The sequence below is a fragment of the Myotis yumanensis genome, unplaced genomic scaffold (assembly GCF_028538775.1).
Source record: "Myotis yumanensis isolate MYYU_CA2020_CCGP unplaced genomic scaffold, mMyoYum1.0.hap1 SCAF_4, whole genome shotgun sequence".
Lineage (NCBI taxonomy): Eukaryota > Metazoa > Chordata > Mammalia > Chiroptera > Vespertilionidae > Myotis > Myotis yumanensis.
This window is the reverse complement of record NW_027223755.1, coordinates 23,987,116-24,010,192: the sequence shown is the minus strand read 5'-3', so window position 1 is coordinate 24,010,192 and position 23,077 is coordinate 23,987,116. Positions and strand designations below refer to the sequence as shown.

Below are 23,077 nucleotides of genomic sequence, written 5' to 3'. Positions count from 1 at the left end.
CTCGGGGGATGTTGGAGAGCTGGTTTTGGCCCAATCCCACAAGCCAGGCTGAGGGACCTCACTGGTGCATGAATTCATGCACCGGGCCTCAAGTCCTAGATAATAAAAGGCTAATATGCAAATTTACCGAACAGCGGAAACACTGGTTGCTATGACATGCACTGGGGCAGCCAACCACCAGATCTGCCCCATAAGCCCCTCCCCCTGGCCGGAGGCCCCCCTGGTTAGCCCCCACACCCCAGGCTCAGGCTTTGAGTATCTGCCTTCCCCCAGCCGCTTGGTCTCCAAGCCGAGGCTGCTTCAGCGGGTGAGCTGCACCCACATCTACAGCGCCCTGGACCAGACAACCTGCAAGATCAACCTGGCCAAGTTCACCCATGGCAAGTGCTCCACCCTCATCATGACTGACCAGGCCGCCTGGGGCCTGGACATCCTGCTGCTGGACAATGTCATCAACTTCAGCTTCCCCACTAAGGGCAAGCTCTTCCTGCACCGCGTGGGTCATGTGGCCCAGGCTGGCCCAAGTAGCACGGTCTACTCCTTGGCGGCCCCAGATGAGGTCCCCTACCTGCTGGACCTGCACCTTTCCTGGGTCGTGCCCTTACCCTTGCTCCCCCGACGAGGAGCCCTCAGATGTGGTCAGCGTGGACGGCATGCTAGGCCGGGTGCCACAGAGCATGGTGGATGACAAGGACTGTGACTTGGGGAGCAACCTGGAGGCATCGCTGGAGCTGCGGGCCTGGGTTGCGTGGCGGACAACCAGCAGTAGTACGTGCGCTCGCCAGAGTCCATCAAGTGGGCCAAGGAGCTGGACCTTGCCGGCTGGGCTTGCACCCCCTCTTCAATTCGAGCTTCGAGGAGGAGGAGCTGCAGCTGCCGAGGCTGGTGGACAGCATCAAGCAGTACCTCTCGCGGGCGACCATCTTTGAGATCAATGCCTCCAGCCGGGACCTGAGCAGCCAGGTGATGCGGGCCAAGCGGCAGCTTCTGGTAGGAGCAGCAGGAGGGCCTGGCTGGCCCATACCTGAGCTGCCCATTGCCATAGGTGAAGCAGCCTGGGAAAGAGAAGGAGGAGGAGGTGGTAGGAGAGAGCGTGGAGGACATCTTCACAGAGGTCGTGGGCCTGAAACAGCAGCAGCCAGGACCTGAGTGGGGAGCCAAGAGGTGGAAGGAGAAGGCCTGGCCGCTGGACCAGGATTTCTATGTCCGCTCTCGGTCCAAGGACTTAGACAGTGAATGGGACCTGGGTGTTGGTGGGGACAGGGGCGCCTTTGAGCAGCAGGTGGCTGGCGCTGTCCTGGACCTGATGGGGGACGAGGCCCAGAACCTGACCAGGGGCCGGCATCAGCTCAAGTGGGACCGGAAGAAGAAGCGGTTTGTGGAACAGTCAGGACAGAAGGACAAGAAGATCAAGACAGAAAGTGGTCGCTACATCAGCAGCTCCTACAAGCGGGACCTCTACAGAAGTGGAAGCAGAAACAGAAAATCGCCATACGCTCAACGCCTGAGCCCAGGGGCCGCCAGCAGTCAGCCCTGTCGGTGGTGCTGTTGGTGGTGCTGTTTTGGCCCGAACTAGTCAGGGCATGTGCAGGAGGTAACCAATTGATGTGTCTTTCCCAATCCATGTTTCTCTCTCTGTCTCTCACCTTCCCTCCTACTCTAAAAATCAGTGAAAAATGTCCTCAGGTGAGGATTAATAAAAACACACAAAATATGCATACATACACACATATACAAAAATACATGAATATTGGGGGGCTGGAGGGCAGGGCCCCACAGGTGCATGAATTTTGTGCACCAGGCCTCTAGTATGTATGTAAGTTCCCTGGTTAATCTTCCCCACTTACCTACCGACCCCCACCTTCCCTCTGAGATTTGACAGTCTATTCCATGCTTCTGTGTCTCTGGATCTATTTCGTTCTTCAGTTTATTTTGTTCATTAGATTCCACGTATGAATGGGATCATGTGATATTTATCTTTGATTGGTTTATTTTGCTTAACATAATACTCTCCAAGTCCCTCCATGCTGTCTCAAAGTGTAAGAGATCTTTCTTTTTCACAGCTGTGTAGTGTTACATTTTGGAATAATACTGTAAAATACTAAACCTGAGAGACAGGTAAATGTACCATGGCCTTTTTAGCCACTCATCTGATGGGCATTTGGGCTGTTTCTAGATCTTAGCTATTGTAAATTATGCTACTATGAACACAGGGGTGCATACATTCTTTCTGATTGGTGCTTCGGGTTTCTTAGGATATATTCCTAGAAGTGGGATCACTGGGTCAAATGGCAGTTCCATTTTTAATTTTTTGAGGAAACTCCATACTGTTTTCCATAATGGCTGCACCAGTGTGCATTGCCACCAGCAGTGTACTAGGGTTCTCTTTTCTCCACATCCTAACCAGCTCTTGTCTTTCTTGTTTTGTTGAAGATAGCCATTCTGACAGGTGTGAGGTGATATCTCATTGTAGTTTTAATTTGCATCTCTCTGATGATTACTGACTTTGAGCATTTCTTCATATATCTCTTGGCCTTCTGGATGTCCACTTTGGAGAAGTGTCTATTTAGGTCCTTTGCTTATTTTTTTAATTGGATTGCTTATCTTTTGTTAAGCTGTATGAGTTCCTTACATATTTTGGAAATTAGCCCCTTATCAGATGTATCATTAGCAAATACGTTCTCCCATACAGTAGGCTTTTTTTTCATTTTGTTGATGGTTTCTTTTGCTGAGCAAAAGCTTGTTATTTTGATGTAGTCCCATTTGTTTATTTTCTTCTTAGTTTCCCTTGCCCTAAGAGATGTATCAGCAAACATATTGGTATGAGAGATGTCTGAGATTTTGCTGTCTACATTTTCTTCTAGGATTTTCATAGTTTCATGACTTATATGTAAGTCTTTTGTCCATTTCAAGTTTATTGTTGTGTAAGGTATACATTGGTCATCATTTCATTTTTTTTTCCTGAACCTGTCCAATTTCCCAGCATCATTTATTGAAGAGACTTAAAAAAGTGATTGAGTTTGAAAGTCTAAAACTCAATGCCAATTATACTTCCTCTCATTTAATGAATTCTTAGTTTTTGTTTAACCAAATTCAGTAAGGATATTTAAGAAATCACTTCCTAAGCCTCTTTGGGTATTTACTTTTATTCTGAATACCAGAAATTCAAAAAACAGGATGAAATGCTTATGCTCAGGAAGGTGTAGAGTTTAAAAGTTTACATTTTAGAGTAAGCTACAACACAGCTAAGAAAAATAGAATGTGAGATGAGGAAAACAAACAAACAAACAAATAAAATCCCAGCATCTTGGGATAAAGCAGTCATTAGTGTTTACTTTGGTGATTAGGGCATGTGAGTGGGAAAGGTTTATGGGCAATTTACTTTCTTCATAATGATCTCTTCTCTTTCTCTTCCATCTTCTCCTTTTCCTTTATAATGATAATTCTAGAAATTCATGCAGACAAGAAAGTTGACAAACCTAAATGAATATCAACCACCTTATAATATTTTTGGACACTGTAGAGATATAGGCATCACGGGAATATTCTCACTGAGAGCTCTCTCTCTGACCCTGTTTTATGGGAATATAATTAGCACTTGTGTTATAGCCATCTATTAAGCTTGATGCTTTGACATGAGTTCTAACAAATTTAGAAATTATATCAATTTCTAAGCAAAAGTACTGCATTTTTATTATTGGACTTGAAAAAAATTCTTACCCGAAGATATTTTTTTCATTAATTTTTAGAGAGAGTGGAAGGAAGGGGGAGAGACAAACAGAGAGAAACATTAATGTGAGAGAAACACATTGATTGGTTACCTCCTCCACACGCCCTCCCCCATTAGGGCCTGGGGCCGGGGGATTGAACCTGCAACCCAGGTATGTGCCCTGGACTAGAAATCAAACCTGAGACTCTTCAGTCTACAGAGTGACACTCTATCCACTGAGCAAAACTGGCTAGGGCTATTATTGAACGTTTCTTAATCCTGTTTACCACCATCAACCTTCCAAAGGAATCAATAAAGCAGCGCTGAGTTGCAATGTGTACATTTTTTCAGCTCCTTTAATAGGTTATTTGTCTTTAAAAGGTTTTCAAAGATTTTTGTTTGAGCATTTCAGGTTGAAAAATATTATCTAGTATTTACACATGTCTGTGTTTACTCTCTTTAATTGTGAGTCAGATTTAACACACAAGATAGCAGACATTTGTGCAGTCATGATTCTCAGGGTGTGGAATGCATTGTTTTTCTTAGGCTATAACCCAGTGAATGATGCAGGACTCCAAACGCAATGGTTGACCACACAACAAGTTTTGGCACCGTTGCTTTTGAAAACCTTTTTGGTCAAGTGTAGAACTTTTTAAAGATTAAAACAGATTTGAGGTATCAAAAAGGTATTTTGATGGTCTGCCAAAAATCCCATGAAGATAAGCTTATGCACCGTAAAATTTATCTTTTCCCCCCAACGATTTTAAGATATGACTTTTAGAGATAGATTAAATGTTGATTTCCTTTGTATTTGTAATGCATATTCCGAATTACTGCAATAGGTTTACTATGGAGTTTTGCTTGAACACCAGGGATCTGAAGGCTGGCTTGGTCAAATGACTTCCAAAAGTGCCCTGGTTATTAACATGCTTAATGTTGTAAGCCAGATGAAATAAGGAAGCTAGCAGAAAAGCTCAGCTTTCTTGGAAAGAGTGCACTATATTTTGCTCTAATTCACTCCTTGGAGTCTTTGCATGCTATTGGTTATATAGGTAAGACAAGGTCACAAAAATATCTTTGTGCTATTTCTCCAAGGCAGGGTCTCTGTTTTATACTGAATTCCATAAATCTGGATTTCCTTAAATGCTTAAATTGTCTTAAATTCACAAAAATATTACATTTTACTCTGTACTAAAGGTTTACAATCTCCCATCCAAAAACTCTTGAGGCCAAAATACTTAAGAATTCAGATTCCCACCCACCCCTCAATTTTAGAAAAATATATTGTCCACATACTATACATTTTGTAGTACTTTCAGCAAGGGCTCAGGCAAACACCATGATCAAACAGATTATTTTCCCTACAGACATTTCAATGACCATAAATGACCTGTCTTCAGTTCAGTTTCGATCTTTTTTTTTTTTTTTACCAAAACTATGAAAAATCCTGCAGTTTTTCAGAGTTTTTATTTTTTATTTTAAAATTTCAGGCAAAAAATTGTTCTATATCAGTTTTGTTTTTCTGATATAGCTTGGTAGAATTTTTGAAGCTTTTAAATATTTATCAATAAAAGGAAGCATAATAAAGTTGTTCTAAAATATTAAATTAAATGCTTATACTATTTTTTTTAAATTTAGAAACTTTTGTTATTCTAGTGTTGTTGTCATAGATGGTAAAATATTACTTATAACCAGTGTTCATGGACATAAGCATCAGCATTTGCTTCATAATTATAAAAAATGAGATAAAATTACATATTTAAATTTTAATAAATTTCCACTGGGAACATTGCTTGCTGTCATACTGGACACACACATCATCACATTCCTCCTCCAGAACTCTTGATTCCATCTCTTCTCCTACGCCAGGAATTACTTCTTTCTTTCTTGGATCATTTTGTATTATTTTCCTTCTTGATTATTCACCTGTGAGCTTGTTTTATATTGTTCTATATATTTTTTTAAAACTGCAATAATATTGAAATTTGCAATTTCAACTGAGCCCCGCAATAAAATAGATGCTGAATTTCAGAGTAGGTGCTAAACCATGTGCAGAATTTCCAAAGGAGTTTTAGAAAAAGTGGTTGCATGACTCTTACATTCTGCACTCACATTATGAATATAAAAAGGTCAGATTAAAAAGCAGAGTTTGGAGATTTCTTTGAAGAGAGCAGCCCATGTGAGACGAGCCTTCTTCCTTCCTCTGCTTCCTCTCATCTCAGGTGGGTGAGAAGACCTTCAAAGAGACCACATGGAGAGCACAATGGGTGTCTTAACAAATCCAGATGTGCAACCCCATTCTGAAAAATTTAATGGGGAGACAATGATGGTTCAGAAAACCAAGTGAAGAAAAGTAGCTGCTGCTGCTGAAGGTCTAACTATGTTCCCAGGGTCTGTTTGGGCAAAGAATGCAGGAGTGTTTTCAGTGAGTTTGTTGAGGGCCATGAGTGAGAAAAGGCTGCTCTGGGGTCACTGTTGATTTGACCTAATATGATCATCTGCAGAGGATTGAAAAGGCTTCAACGGAGAGAAGAACCTGGAGATGGCCAGATGAGAGATTAAGGAACCGTTAGAAGAGAGCACATTCATCTGGTCAGGCACATGCATGTGAGAGGCCGCAAGTGTCATGAATCAATAAGGAAAAAGTGCCACAGAAGAGACAGCTAAACCTCCACTGAGCCAAAGAGCACAAATCCAGCTTCCAACAGTGTCAGTCATATAAGCCCTTTCCTGTGCTCCTTATCTCTGTTCTTGTCTCCCCCCTCCTTCCCTTCTAACCCAGAAAAGATAAGTAAGAGCAGTCCTCGATGGGAGGGGAGGAGAGTGAGAGAGCATGAACTCACTTCATTTTCCCCAACATTTCTGTGTTGCCCAGGGAATTCACAGGATATTAATTCTATGGGCAGTATTGGATTTGAGGTTAGACATCTATCTATACATTTTTTTCATAAATCCATAATTTATGTCTTTCTTTTGAATGAAATTGGGTGCTTTGACTCTTACATGGTACTGGACATTCTAATTACCAAACTGCCCCTTCTGTGCATGCCAGGTGACTGCATTTGGGCTCATTGCTTTATGTCATCTATAGGTTGATGACATCCAAATTTATACCCCAGCCCTGACCTTTTCCCTGAGTTGTGGTACCAACTGTGTATTTAATTGTCTACTTGACCATATTGTTACATTTGGATGGCCAGCGGATGTCCCAAAATAGGCAGTTAATAAATATCCATAGCCCGTTTTCCCTCAGATCTGTGCTCTCTGTCTTGCCTGTGTCAGTAAATGGCACTTCCATTCACTGTCTGTCTTGGGTCAGGAAGCTAACTGTTACTGCTTCCTTTCCTTTGTATCCCGCATCCAAGCCATCATGTCTTATCAGTTTTATCTTCAATATTTATTGTGAATATAGAATCTATCTGTACTGCAACAATCCAGGTGAGAGATGATGTTTTTGGATCATTCGGACAGATGTATGAGAAATAGATGGGTGAGACAAGACTGGAAAATTCCCACTGCACTCCTACAAAGATCAGAGCCCTACCTCAGATATTGTCACCTAGTATACTCCCTTTGGCTGACTCTGTCCTGGGTAGACTTGCCTCCTCTTGTTCTTGACACATACCTGAGTCTTCACTGACTCAGGCCTTTGAATTTGTTGCTCCTCTTGTCTAGACATTTCCTTGTTTGTATATTGGTTTACTTGTTGGTTTCTCTTTTCTTGATCCCTTGCTCCTGTAGATAATGTCTGAGTTCTTTCCTGCTCAATCCTGTATTCCAAACAGTAGAAGACCAGTATACAGTAATTGCCTGTAAATATTTCTTGGTTGAATGAAATAATGTAAGTAACTAAAGCTTCAAATTTAAATAGATAAAAAAATCATGCTGTGGCAGAGCACTGGGAGTCTCGATGTCCACTCCTGAGTCCTGACTCAGCCACTTTGGCAAACTCATTTAAAAAACGTCTCCATATATTCTTTTCTTACTTCCAAATATGCAGCTTCTCGTGCCCATTAAACAAAAGCAAATGACAGCCCACAGAAATAAAAATGTGGGACATATATTTCCACATTGAGTTCAATATAGTAAAAAACACATAATTTCAAGCAAATGGTTTCTTCTTAGTAACAGTGTCCTTTTGATAAGATTTCACACCACAGGAAATCCATTACAATAAATATCTGTTCCAGTATCTGTCCATTTAGCAATAATTCTCTTTATGCTTGATGCTTCTTCCCTAATGGCCTGTCCTAGGGACCCTCCTTTCATTCCCTCTGAGATTTCTGGAGTTTATGCTCTGCCTCTGAGTACTGGGTTGTTGTCATGGTAGCCTTGCTAATTTTGCTTATATTTTTTTTCTCCATATTTTCCCACAACCTTTGGAAAGACCAAGTTAAATATGTGCCAAAGGCTATTTCTGACTTAATGTTGTAGGCATGAAAATATTTCTTTTCTTAGCCTCTTGAAAAATGTTAAATGGTGGTCCCAGTGTCATTGATTGAGACTATTTGTTTATTCCCAGGGCTGAAAGTTAAGGCCATTCTATTTTGATAGAACTATTTATTTAAAACAAGCTTGAAATCAAAGCCATCTTATACAGTATGTAGAGAATGCTGTTTAACACAAGTAATCCCAAAGTAAATAATTTATTGGATTACTTGGCAGGTTGAGAAATGAAGGTAGGATTTGGGTATATTTGGTCTGCCTTTTTCTTTTTAATTACTCACTAAATAAGTGCATGTGTTGTGTGAGTTTAGAAGAAAACAAAGTCTTAGTGAAAAGAAGATATTACCCTGGTAGTGACCTTAGGTGGTCCCAAGAAAGAACAGATCCTATCCATACCCTGTAGCATGCTCAGCCCTGCTGTCATGGTTGCATGGTTGCATGGTTGCATGGTTGCAGTCAATTTTGTATCTCACAGATAGTTTTGCCAATAGAAAACTAGCACTTACAGATTACAAACATGAAGTTTTGTTCTTTATTATTACTTTTCAATGAGTTTTTGGATTGCTGTTTTTTTGTTGTCGTCAATTAAAAATACATCTTCACAAGCCCAGCTGCTCATGGACCCATGTCGGCTGCATATCCTGTTTCCTTGGAGTGTAGGTTCCTGTTGTTAAGCCCTGAGAAACAATGCTTATTCATTTATTTACTTTTTTTGTGTGAGAGAATCCTGATAATTTTCTCTTCCTGGTAAAAGGAAGGAAATAGGCTAACCAACAGGAATTATTTAAGTAGACCATAAGAAGGAACGCATTGACCCTGGGCAATATAATGCTGACAAAAAATCCTAGGAGTTGTAGATGGGTAATTGGTAACCACCTGTTTGGGAAGGATTTGAACATTTAATCAACTCAGTATGAAGACCTCACTTAGGCAGAGTCACAGTTACTGGTCTACCAATTCTAATCATATTTCAACAGGAAACCTTTGGAAATGTGAAGCAGGTAGGTTAGGTCAAATGAAAGGAAACAGATTTATAGAGCTCATTATATGAAAAGTAGTACATGATTAAAATATCATCAGATGGGTTTAAATGAATTTATGAGTGAAGATTCATTGTACATCAATAAAGGAAACCATGAACATTTGAAATAGATACCCGGTCTAAGAAACACACTTGCTCATAGCCTCAAATATTTTGGAATTGACAACATGCACAAAATGTACCTTGTTGCCACTCTCAGAAAAAGTGTATCAGACTAACTGGCTCATTAACTTGACCTATTATGGCATTTCTTATGTTCTTACGTTCCTATGACCTCATTGAAAGCTCATTTGGCCTTGAAGCACCACAAGGTGAAAAAAAAAAATCTCAAAATTAATAGGGAAGTTACTAGAGTGTGTTTCCACAGGCTTAACAAATTGTCAGTTTATCATTGAAAGAATAGCCTCTACCAGAATCTTTTCCCCTAGACCAGTGGCAAAGGGGCAGAGAAGGGGATTTTGAAATTACTGTCATAGACTGGGTTTCCTCCCTAATTCTTGCCTACCATTCATCCAGGCACAGAGTAATCTTCAGTTCAAATATTTATATAATCTCAGATGAAGAAATAGAGATTGCATTTCTTAAGAGTTTCAGGATAAGGCCTGAGTAACTAGACACAATAGGCAAGTCAGGTGTCTTTCATTTCTAGTAAGAAAATCAAAACTGACTCAGCCTAAGGCAAATAAATCCACTTGAAGCAATTAAGAAAGCACAAAATACATCTTTTTTATTTTTAATATATATTTTTATTAATATATATTACAGATGTCTCCCATTCCTCTCCCCACTTTTACTCCCCTTCTCCCAGCTCCTACCCCCCCACCCCCCCACACCAGGTCTTCACCATCCTATTGCTCATGTCCATGGGCTATGCATATAAGTATATACATTCTTTGGTTTATCTCTTTTCATCCCCTCATCCCCACAAAGCAGTATGTGGCTATTCCATGCCTCCCTGCTTTGGGTCTTACTTTGTTGGTCAATTCATTTTGTTCGTTAGATTCCACAAATAAGTGAAATCACGTGATGCTTGTCTTTAAAGGCAAATGCATCTTTATTTCAAAATATTGTAATAATCTTAAAGGTTTTCTCTTTTGAATGCATATGATATAATGTAAAAGTAATTAGTTACCTAAGTATGATTACTTCAACTTATGTCTACGATGCATAACATTTTATGGCCAGAAGAAATAGGATGGGACAGAAATAACGTGTGAATAGATCTATTTTGATGAATAACACCAGTACATGAAATGTTTTTCCAGAAGGTGGGTACTTGCTCCAGAGGTGGTTGTCTTTCACCTGGTTGTTATGCCTGAAAAAATTAATGCTTGTTCTGCAACTATAAACCAGCCTGTAAGGGAAAGCATCCCTGCCAACAATGTTTGAGTCATTAGAAGAGTCGACTAGTTGTTCCTCTGTCCTTTCTGCGTGGCTGAATTCCCTTAATGACCAATTCATTGTGTGTCTTCAAGCATGACACCTGAAAAGCTGTGATCTCTTTAATGAAGGATCCATTAGTTTTTCAAGAATGTGAACATGTGAAGTTGAAAAACCTATTCAATAAAGTATCTCCTTGAAAGAACTCGAATCATGCTGTGAAGTACATTTACACAAAATATAACTTATTCATGCATGTTTAACTGAGCAGAATGGCTTTTTGGAGTCACATTAGCTGACCCTGGAAAGAACCCGGGCTCAGTTTACTAAATACTTTCCGGTTTCATACAATTGCTAAGATGCCATTTCTCTCTTTAGCCCACATTTATATATAGCAGAGCATTCTTTTTTGGAGAAGAAGCTATTGTACAGTACTCTTTCTGATTTCTTTGAACCTTGGAAGTACCCTGTCTCCAAGATTCCATGATCATAGGCAGCCACCCTGCTGTTGTGTGCAATGTACAGTGGCTTTATACAAATCTTTCTGGTGCCATCGGAAGTGACTCCCGGGAGACAAAACCCAGCAACGACCCTGAGCATTACCTCTTTGTATATTCACCTCTGCATTTTATCTTTGCAGCTCTAAACCTATTCAAAGGTTTTTCTGTTTGAGCTTCTGAAATTTAGCATATCCTCTGCTGAATCGAGGGAGAAAAAGATGTAATTATAATACATGAACTGCTCTTGCTCTGCACATTAATAGAGTAATAGAAAATATGAGTTTTTCAATACAAAAATAGGATTTTGCTGTTATTTCACATATTTAAAAATAATGCAATATATCAGGAATTAATTTTAAGGTAGTCATCTATGATCCATCACCATTAAGTCACTTTTACCAAGGAAAATAACTTGATATACTTTCTATATTATTGAAGGAGAAATAAAGTATATTTTATTTTAACACTGAAATCCAATTTTGTCCCACAGTATAATTGAATTAGTAATATAGGAAGGTATCTCATAATTGGTTTTTATTGTATTTTTTCCCCTAAAGTTGCATAATAAGTATCAGCTCTTATAAAGGCACTTACCTGCAAGATCATCTGAATAGTTGTTTTTCTGAGTATATTCCATAGTTTCCATTGACTATGTTCACTTGGGAGTTTTCTAGTTTAGTATTTTTTTAAAATAGAATTATATATTTGAACAATAATTGTTTAAAAAGAATTGGAGTTAATAAGGAGTTTGGTGAGCAAAGAGTTGGTCTATTACCCAATTTTTCCAAGTTAGATAGGGTTGGAGCTAATGGTTTTGATGATCTGCCTGATGACAGTAATATATACACTGTTACAGCTAGGGCTTTGCTTGAGTTGAACACCTTGGATGTAGACATGTGTGGGCATATCTGTCACCCTGTTGGGCACTGCCTACTCATTGCATGAAGGACAGAGGAAGTTTCCTGGGATAAAATGCCTTCTGAGGAAAGAAGAAGGGAGGCAGCCAAGCTTGACCAAATCACAAAGACTTAATCTTCAGAAGGAAGTAGGGAATTTGAGTCCAGCATGGAGCCTTGCTCTTTATTGATGATTTGTTTTCCAGTCTAGACCCCTGTGGACTCCTTCCCGTGGGTTCCTTATCTGGTGAAGAGTGTGTGTAAGGAGCTTGGGTGGGCGTGTGAGAAAGAAGGACTTTGAGTAAGAGCTGAAAGAGCTGAATGACCAGGGATTCTCTCAGACATAGATGTAACACAAAAAGTAGAAATAAGAGTATCCCCTTGCTTCCCCCAAAACCGAACCAAAACAGAAAACAAAAAAAATACTCCAAACCAAAAAACGCTGCTGTTTTGATTGCCTGTTAAAGGGCTTGTTCATCTGTAGTGTGTGAAATCGTGGGGCCAAGTGGGAAGGAATGTAGCTCAGCAGAAATGCACCATTGTCATTCCAACTCTGTTATTGAAATGACAGGCTGAATGAAAAGGCTAACTTTGTATTTAACCTACTTTTAAAACTCAATGCAGTACTTACTGAAAAAGGAGAAAATTCAAATGGGAGAAACAGATTATTTTTTATGAAACTAGTGAATTTGTGGAAATAGGTATGCATTAATAGCATATGGAAAACAATTTAAAAATCATAATTATGATATCTGCCTAAATAGTCCTTTATAAAGGGGGGCCAACTAGCGAAGATCAGGTTACTCAACTTCTTGGCCGATGCTATATGAGGGATTCATGAGATGATTGTGCCCAAAAGGTCATATTTTGTAAAGGGGACTAACATTATCTACTAGTAAAAATGGTAGGGACAAATATAATCCAAATTTTAGTGAGGTCTCCCTTCCTCCTTCCCTTCTAAAATATAGACTCAAGTGGAATTGGCTTGATTAACTCCAAGCCTTATGTCCTTGGATGCTAGTATCCTTTTCAGGTCTCTGGAGAGTCTGAGGGGTGGCTGATGTTTTTTTAGTCATCTCTGGCTTCAACTGGTCAATTGCAACCATCAGCTTCATGAGTCATTTCACTATTCCCAGGGTGCTGTCCTCCTGTATGCCTTGGTGTCCTGATGTGACAAGGTTTATTTTCCTTGATTCCCTCCCCACATACCCCGGTAAACAAGTTCACATATATAGTGAACTGTGGAGGCATTGTAACACAAACAGCTTGAATTATTATACAATTCATATATTCTCTAGAGCAGTGGTTCTCAACCTTCCTAATGCCGCGACCCTTTAATACAGTTCCTCATGTTGTGGTGACCCCCAATTTCATTGTTACAAATTGAACATAATTAAAGCATAGTGATTAATCACAAAAACAATATGTAATTATATATGTGTTTTCCAATGGTCTTAGGCGACCCCTGTGAAAGGTCGTTTGACTCCCAAAGGGGTCGCGACACACAGGTTGAGAAACTGCTGCTCTAGAGGGTAAGTTTCCTCTGAAGTCTCCAGTCCCTGAAGATATTTGTCTCTCACCCAATCTCTCTCCTTTCTCCTGGCCCCAGGAAACACTGCCTCATCCCCCCAAATCTCTTCCACTTTATTAAAAAGAGCATTCTGTGTCCTTTAGTGCTTAATCCTGTTTATGGAAAACTTTCTCATACCCTCTGCTTGACAATAGCCTGTCTGCTCTGGCTCTTAGCAATTTTTCCTCCTTCACCATCTGTAAGGGGAAGGAAGGAGTCAAGTGAGTGACTACTCCCTGATAGGAATTAATTAACTTTCCTTAGACAGCAGAAGCAAATACTTTTCTTTAATTAAAACAAAAATAAAAACCCTACTAAATCTTCATAATGCATTCTAACTTTGAAAACTATAGCACCTCAAAAGTTTAAAGTTTATCCATTTTGTTTGTTTTATTTTATTCAGTTGTTTGTTGCCTTCCCCTGGCCAGCTATGCAAAGATGATAAGGTTCTGTTTACCATGAAATAGGAGAGAAGGGCCATGGGACAGCTAGGAAACCCCTCTTCCAAAATTTTTGTTTGGGATTATACTCCTGGCAAGGTATAGACATAATTACAAATTTTGGATTTATTTTTGAAACTATTCTTCCAAGCTATTAAAAACTGTATTTTATTTATAGGAGTTTACCCTTTCCCTCTCCTTCTTCTTTTGCCACATCCTTAGTTGAAAGTGAATAATTAAGCACTTAATTGGATAATTTAGGTCTCTAATCCCCTTTAATTTAAATTGTACATATAAGATCATCCGTGTCTTACTTAATTTTACCTTTTGAAGATTCAATCATAACAGGTGGGGAAATTTTTTCCCCAAGAATAATGACATGGATAGAGAACTGCTACTAGTGTGCTTAATTCCCGAGACACTGATTGGGATAATTGCAGCAGAATTGAGAAAAAGCAGACGTTGCTCTTGGTGTTACAGGGAGATTTTCTGCAACAGTTTTGATATTCATTATAGGAACCAGCTAAGAGCAACAACTCAGGCTAAAGTTGTAAAGAAATATGTGGTTATATCAATGGTGTTAGACCTGAAAGTATTTGTACAATTTGATCAAGTGAGTTCTGAAAAAAAAAAAGACAGAATATTTTGCCTTTTATAAAAGCCTATTTTAAGGAAATTATGTACATCATGGCCTAAGGAAACTTAACTACATTTTTTTTTTTAATAAAAAGCTACATTCCTACAATGTTGATGTTATGGAAACCTATAGAGGAGAAATTCTGATTAAAATTAATTCCTGTTACTATGAAAGTAAAAGGCAGCCAGCCAAAGTAAGGGCAAAATGAAGTATATGCCTTGAGGAAGAGCAGTTTCAGATGATAAAATTGTGAGTCTAGAAGAGGAGGGAATTGAGATGATTTATTTAACTCAGTAATGAAACTTAAATATAACCGAAGTAATGGTCTCTAAAGTAACCTAAAGTTACTTTAAATCGTCCAACTGCAAAAAATTAATTCTGAATGTATTTTAATTTTTAACAAGAATGTATATCTCAACACATTGAATAACAAAAGGTGTTCACAAACATAAATTCCAGAGGATAAATCCATAGAGTGAAGTGGATGGCAGATACATACTCTAAGGCACTTTTGAAATTACATAGTATTTTAATGTGTTAAATTTTGTGATTAGTATGGAATTGAAATAGCCAACGAAGCTCTTAGTAAGGTAAGATGAGATCAAGATTTTTTAAATGTAAAATTCAGTCCAATTCAATTCAGTCCCTGAATATTTTTGAGGGTTAGATGATCTCTTGGGGCCTTTTTCACACAGTTGCATCCTGAGTTGTAGAAGACAGATTTATTTGCTGTGTATCGGTTGTGAAGAGGTATGATCAGAGCATTTGGATACATTTCTAAAATTTTTGCTGTCTCTCTCCTCTTTTTCTTGACTTTCCAAAAACCTTTCTTGGATATTATTATTTGCTATTTTTCTCTTAGCATTTCCAGGTTCATTATAGCATTTTAATCTCTATTCTAATGTGGTGAATTGCATTCTTAATGGAACCAAGGCTCTTTCATGGAATAGTCTTACCTTAAATGACATTATATATGATGCCCCATTTTAATAAGGATCCTGAGAATGGTGGTGGTTTCTGAGAATTTCAGTGTGGAGACTATGTCTAAATTTTAATGGTTTGCATCTTGAAAGTGTATATAGGAGTGAGAGGTGAAATTCCTCTCCCTGTGTGCATTTTCTGCTTTATTCTTGGTGCATTTATACAAGGATGTGCTGCACACATCACATTTTATATGGCATAATTTTACCTCACCCTGTGACCAGCTACATCATCTATTATCACCAAGTAATAAAGCTCTTGTCACTGTCACTCTAGTATAACTTAATGTCATCTCCTTTGGCTACCAAAGTAGCTTTCTCATTGGTCTCTCTCCTGCCACTCTTGCTTCCCTGAGGTTCACTCAGAATGGTCTTTTGAAAGCCTGGGCCAGATTTGCCTGAAATACAATAAACTGTTTTTCATAATCTATAATAATAAAAGGGTAATATGCTAATTAGACCGGACATCTTCCGGACATCCTTCCTGACCAAGCCAGGGACCGAGGGAAGCCGACCTGGATCCCGGGTGCCTGCGGGTGTCCAGAGGAGGGAAGCAGCCCAGGTCCTGGGTGTCGGAGGGAAGCCAGTGCTGGCAGCTGGGGGAAAGAAGGCCTACTGTTGCATGAATTTTCATGCATCAGGCCTCTAGTATTTAAAATAAAATTCAAACATAATTTTGTCCCTGACTCCTTGATCTCATCTTGCACTGCTCTCCCTCTTGTCACCACACTCTAGGATCACCAGCTTTCTCCCAGCGCCTCTGAAGGCCTGTTCTTGCTGGGCAATGCTCTCCTCTGGTCATTAAGGATGCCCCTTACAGCTACCCAGCTGTTGGTCACATTGTCCCATCTGCAGATAGGCTCTGCAGCCATTGGAAGCAGCCACATAAAACCATTCATCATATCACCTCTTTTAATTCTCTGCATGCACTCACACTATTTAACATTCATCTCCTTTATTTAATTTTGTTGTGTTTTGGCCATCTTGGCCTGATAAAATAAAAGTCTTCATGCTTGAGGGCCATGCTTGACTTGCTCATCTGCTTCCTCAGAGCTTACGATGGTGTTTTCTATGTAGTGAGTACTCAATAAATAATTATTGAATGAATACTAGCCTTCCTTACATTGTCCACCTTGGATGTAAGACTATAACTAAATTATTGCACATCTAGATCTATCCCCTGTGTAAATAATGATACGATGTATCTTTCCTGTAAGAACACAGAATATAACTTACTTCTATTTTTTGACAATGAATTTCTACTGTCCTTGAACTGAAAGTAATTTGATATCCTTCTCATTGTGAATGTTACACATTTGAGTATGTATTCAATTTTCAGAATCAAAACAGATTATTTTATCTTTACCTTCTATGTCCCTAATTTTATTTTCAATTTGATACATAGAAATTTAGGATCCTAAGGCCAAATGTTTTAAAGATCTTCCTACCTTGAAGATGGTCTGATTTTGAGTTTGTGCTGACTCACAAGGAAAGGAACAGAAAACCAGGGGCACTATTTTTTTTTGTTGTTGTTGTTTGTTTTTTAAGTTGACCCTAAGTAACAAAACTGAGGCTGTTGTGGAAACCAGATATCAAAATATATTTTGCCTAATGAAACTTCAGTGTTAATATTAGAAGTTAGAAGTAGTGCCCAGAAAGTAGTGAGGTTGGGAAAACAGATTTCTGACCCACTCAAGCTGAAAGTACAGGGTGCATGTGGTTTTAGGATGATTCAAGCAAATAACTATGGCCTGTGTTCACAGGTGCTTATGAAGCCAACTCATTTTTACAGAATCTGTCAGAAAACCAGGAGTAATTTCTTTAAGGAGAGTGCGACCCTTAAATCCATGACCTATTCAAAGGAAAGACCTAGTCTCAGGTGGTGTTCAACCTGTAGCAGGACGACCATTAGTGGCTCATATAATCAGTTCAATGGGTCATGATCAGCGGTTTTTTTAAAAAAGGAAATGTAGTAGAATTGAGTCAAATAGGAGGTATCAGAGGGCGTCATACATTGTAAAATTTATAACAGTTTCATTAAAATTATCTATCAGTTTTATGACTGTAGTATGTTTGGCATCATGACTTAAAATACATTTCTCACTGTGATTGGGGTCAACAATTTGTGAAAGCTAGCAGAGAATATTGGATTGAGTTGGATCAAGTTCATCTGACATAAAATGAAGAAGAATTACAGAAAATTTTCCCAAGGGTATGAGAACCAGGCCCCAAAGAAAGGCAACGTCATATTGTCACTGAACTCCAGTAAGTAGAAAATTGCCGAAATACAGAAGAGAATCCATATTTCACAATTCCCTGAAACATAGTCTGGTGTACTTTGCCCATTGATGGTTCATAACTTGCCTGAACTTCCCAGCAAGGAGTTAAGCTCCCTGAAGTAGAAGCGGTAATATAATTCTTCTGCGTGTCTTGTAATGCTGAGAACATAGTAGTCACATAAAACATGAATTGAAAAATAAAAATGTAACTAAAGGTCAGATATAATCTGCATCATTTTAGCTGGCCCAGCAGTATAACCCAGTAGTTTTGCCCGCTAGGTTTGTCTGTCAGTAGCATATATATAAATTTTCTAGCTGCACATATTTTCAAGCTAAATCTATTTTGAATTTATTAAAAATAAGACATTCGCCGAAACCGGTTTGGCTCAGTGGATAGAGCGTTGGCCTGCAGACTGAAAGGTCCCAGGTTCGATTCTGGTCAAGGGCATGTACCTGGGTTGCAGGCACATCCCCAGTAGGAGGTGTGCAGGAGGCAGCTGATTGATGTTTCTCTCTCATTGATGTTTCTAACTCTCTCTATCTCTCTCCCTTCCTCTCTGTAAAAAATCAATAAAATATATAAAGACATGCGCCCTGGCTGGTGTGGCTCAGTTGCTCAGTTGGTGGGAGTATTGTCCCGTACACCAAAAGGTGGTGGGTTCAATCCCCTCTGTCAGGGTGCATACGGGAGGCAGCTGATCGATGTTTCTCTCTCACATCCATGTTTCTATCTCTTCCTCTTTCTCTCTAAAAAAAAAATATATATCAAATTTTTATAAAAAGGACCTGTAATAGTTACCAAATATCAAAAACACTTAAAAAATCCCAAATAGCTTATCATAACCCATTCCATTTTTAAAAACCTTTAAATCTGTGATTCTATTAAGGAAAGATGTCACATTATCCTAGTTTGGTTTGTTTCTCTTTATTATGGTGAGGTCAGAACCCAAAAGAGATTTAGATTCCTTTGTCTAACTCAGGTTTAGGGTCAGTTCCTCCTTCACTACCCAAAGTCACTGAGTTAAATTAAACAAGAGATTGCTGAGTTGAAGCCAAGCATGACTAACATCTTGTCTCAGACACATGTCAAGCTTGGTTAAGAATTAGACTCCCCTTTGTTATTGCGGGGACATAGGGAAGTCCCTCATAGTAGGACCCAGCATGAGTGAGCAGGTCTCATGTTAGTTTGAAGCAATTTACTTTTGTATTTCTCTATGGTAGTTCACAGCAGGTTCTTTTAGTAGGAATAAAAGGGCTTGCTCTGCAATCTGCTTTTATTGTTTCACTGAAGAGTAGAAGCAAAACATATTTCAATCAGAAGAATTATACCTGAGTGCTACAATCGGTGCCAGAGCCAACAGAGAGAGCCTTGATACATTTAAGGTCAGGGCTGATGTTTTAAGAGAAAAATGTTGGTGGTGAACCCAGGGGGAAATAAAATCCTAGGCTAGCCTAAGTGAGCTATCTCATTGGGTAGTAATCAGGAGATAAGGCCAGAAATTCCTGAGATTAGCTAAAATAGATAAGATTCCAGATTTGGAAAGAGAAAGACATTGCTAGGATACGCAGTGACTTCTATGGAACTCAAGTGCCCCTGTTTTATAGTGAAGCCATCTTTCTATTGATTAGTGTTAATGAGATGAGGGGGCCCCACAGTGATGGATTATCAAAGCCTACCTAATCTTGTTTTTTTACTATTTAATCTTTCTTGTTGCTATGGTTAGAAATATGTGCAAACGAAATCCTTGTTTCTTCTTCCACTTGACCTCATTCTGATTCATCAAATTGATTCTCTTACACTCTGAACTATGCCAATTATTGTGTCTGTCAAGCCATACATTCATTAGAATATTGGGGCTAATGGACATGCTCTAAGAGCACATTCATCTTCAGAGATACGGTAAAAGCTAATTCTTCTGGCTCAGCAAACCTTAGGTTGACATCTTGCCGCTCTTCTGCTGCCAGGAATATCTGGTGACTTAATGAAGCAAAGATCTTAAACACACAACTCAGTGGATTATTCAATATTAAGGTTTGCACTGGAGTCTGTGAAAAAGGATTAATTAACGCTTTCAGTCCTACAGAGGCACAGGCGATGAATGAAAACACAGAAGGACTACCAGGAGGGACGGTGTGTCAGAAGGATTACAGAGTAACTTGTACCTCAAGAGCCCATTGATCTTCCTTTTCATATGGCATTTAAAAAATAATCTTTTATATGCCCGTGGTAATGCAGCTGGATTAGTGGAGCCAACGGGCTGTGACTGTTTAAATATTAATTGGGACAGCAATGTCTAAATCAGTTGGCTTTAACCCTGACTGCATATTAGAATCATCTAGAGAGTTTTTAAAATTTGCAGATGCCTAGTTCCCACCCGCAGAGATACTGCTTTATTTGGTTGGGGCTGGTGCCCTGGCATCAGAATATCTTAAAAGCCCTGTCAGTGACTTGCATGTATAGGCAGCATTGAGGATCACTAGTAAATACATGCTAAAGCAGCATAGCTTTTTGTTACCAGAGTGTCTGACTAAATATCCTATTCTTTTAAAGAACATGTATCTTGTTCAAAGAGTAGAGCCAGCATTTCATTTTGTTCAATCCGAATTCCTTTGGCCTTTGCCACGTGAGCATATTATGAGCTGGGCTGAATGCAATGAAAACATTATGACCATTTTCAGGAAAGCTTCTTTAATTTTCAAATTATACTCAATATGAAATTTTAGTTATAGAAAATCTCTTGCTTTTTGCAGTGTCATGGAATTTGTTTTATTAAAGCAAAAAATGCAAAATATACCCAGAGGCTCTTTGTCAGTCCAATAAACAAATGGACAAAACCATAAAACCTGTTTTGTTTAGTTAGTTCAATTGACTACAAATGAAGGGGACAATTGGTTACTCATCAATTTGTGGCAGAAAAAAAAATCAGTGTTATTTTACATTATCACACACACACATGCACACACGCATACAAATGCAAACAAGAGACCCACCATTAATTGTGGAGTTTGACCAAGTCCTCAGCCTTTCTGGGCCTTGTGGTCACACAGTGGTGGAGCTGTGATGGACATCGGCGACTTGTCTCACACCTTGACTTGTCTGCTACTTGGGAAATAAATGGGTTCCAAGCAGCTAGAGAAGGTGACGAGGGGAACTGATGTGAGGCCCTTCCTTAGAAATTAGTATGATTTCTGCATTCCTCGTCAGCCTCCTCCCCGAACCATGTGTGCTGAGTGTGCATGTGTGCACGAGTGCACTAGTGTGAGTCCTTGTGAAAAGGCTGGCGTTAAGCCTCGGTTCTCTTCAGGAATCCATGCAGATGATCGTCCCGCCAAGGGTCTTCCCAGCAGCGATGCTGATTGCAGAACGGGTGACCTGCACCCTCATTGGGGCCCCAATTCCTCTTCTGTCTGCTCCCTATGACCTTCTGTTTCATCACAAATTCCTGCTAACGGTTTCTCTAACCTTCCAACGACGTGGCACCAATCAGAGCAGTGCTTTCGCCCCTTGAGTTAGTACCTTTCAGATGGTTTCTCAGTAAAGTGCCATGGAAAAGGGGAGAAGCCAAGGCAAACCAGAGGGTGGTAGGAGCAGGACCTCCTGTAGGGAAACTGGAACCGGAGTTGGTCAAACTTTTCCAGTTCCTGTCCTACTTTTGCATCTCTTCTCATGCTCTTGTTTGCAAAAATGCAAATCTTCTACACTTTTGTTTGCTTTCTTTTTTGTTTGCTGTTTTCCTAAAGTATCTTGGTGGCCTATAAACTTTCCTCCAAATCCACTAACTTCACATATGCATGTTCTAGTAATTCTGGTACATGCTCTCCATTCTCAGTTCCCTCTCCAATCAATTTCTGCCTGTGGGGCATCTCCTAACTTGTACATACCTTCCTGATTTGATTGCTTTGTAAAAAATGATGCCATTTACGACATATTTTTTGGTTGATCTTTGTTTTCCTTTCTTATTTTATAGTGCATTTCAAGATGTAATATTAAAAAGGATAGTATGAATTTTTGTTACTACAGTGCAATTCTTCCATTTTATTCTTTGAAAAGTGACATCTTTTTTTAAAAAAACTAGGTTTAATTGCTAAGCCCAGAAGCAGTACTTTTCAACCATTATCAATAACTTTATTCTGCTTCCTGCCCCATCTTTAAAATATGTTGGTATCTTCACTACAACTTTTCCTCTCCCTAACCCATGACTGTGTTCTGGTATTTTTAAACAGCATTTTTTTGAGCACGCAGAACAGTATAGGAAATAGTAGTAAATATCTTCTCACCAGCAAGTTCAGTCAAATCTTGACATTTGCCTGAATCTACTTTAGTTATTTTTTGAGGGAATAAAACACTGCAGAAACAATTAAAGTCACCTATGTACCCCCTTTTCTCTCTTCCCATTCAGCTCCTGGATTCCTCCAAGGTAAGCATGATCCTAAATGGATGGGTTTTATCATTGTCAAATGCATGGATCCATAAATAAAACCACATTTTACTCAAGTGGCATTTTATGAAGTACTATTCCATAACTCCTTTTTTGGCTCTATATTAAGATATGGAACACATGGCTCAAATTTATGTATTTTAACTCCTATGTCATGCACTATTGAATATTTGTATAATGTATTTAGCCAGTTGATGGAGACTTTCTAGTTCTGAATTAGTATAGACAACGTTTCAGTGAACATCCCTGTACCTGTCTCTTTGTGTAATCAGGCCCCGTTTCTCCTGTGTCCCTAATGCATTATTAGTCATATAATAACTCCTGCAAAATTAAACTTTCTTGCCACTTGTGCCAGAGGGCTGAAAGGCACATTTCCTGGTTTCTATTTCATTTCAGTACCCTCTAGGAGTGTCAATAGTAAGGTTCTGACCAGGACAGTGGAAAGAGGTTGCGCTGCCTCTTTAGAATAAAAATAGCCCGGTGTGAAGTCTTTGTGATTCATCGGCTCCTTTAACTGTAAATTTGCACTGCTCTTGCAGTGGATAATTTCTGATATGCCACTTCCCCCGTGTTCCCTCTAATTTAACTTCCCCGGGAACTAAGTGGAAATTTTTCTTTACACCCCTCGAGGATGAAAGGCCTTTCCCTGGGGTCTTTCACACACATGCCCGATGAGCTGCTTAGCGCTATCTGAGATTTAATGTTTAAGGTCACCATTCCAACTTTCCCTAAGACGGACTCGTCCTCCTAATGAAACCG

The 23,077-nt window shown here is 39.3% G+C and overlaps 1 pseudogene; it reads left to right on the top strand.

Moving 5' to 3' along the window:
• The first annotated feature begins 115 nt into the window (after positions 1–115).
• LOC139008433 (ATP-dependent RNA helicase DDX54-like) lies at positions 116–21,388 on the top strand (annotated as a pseudogene).
• The last annotated feature ends 1,689 nt before the right edge of the window (positions 21,389–23,077 follow it).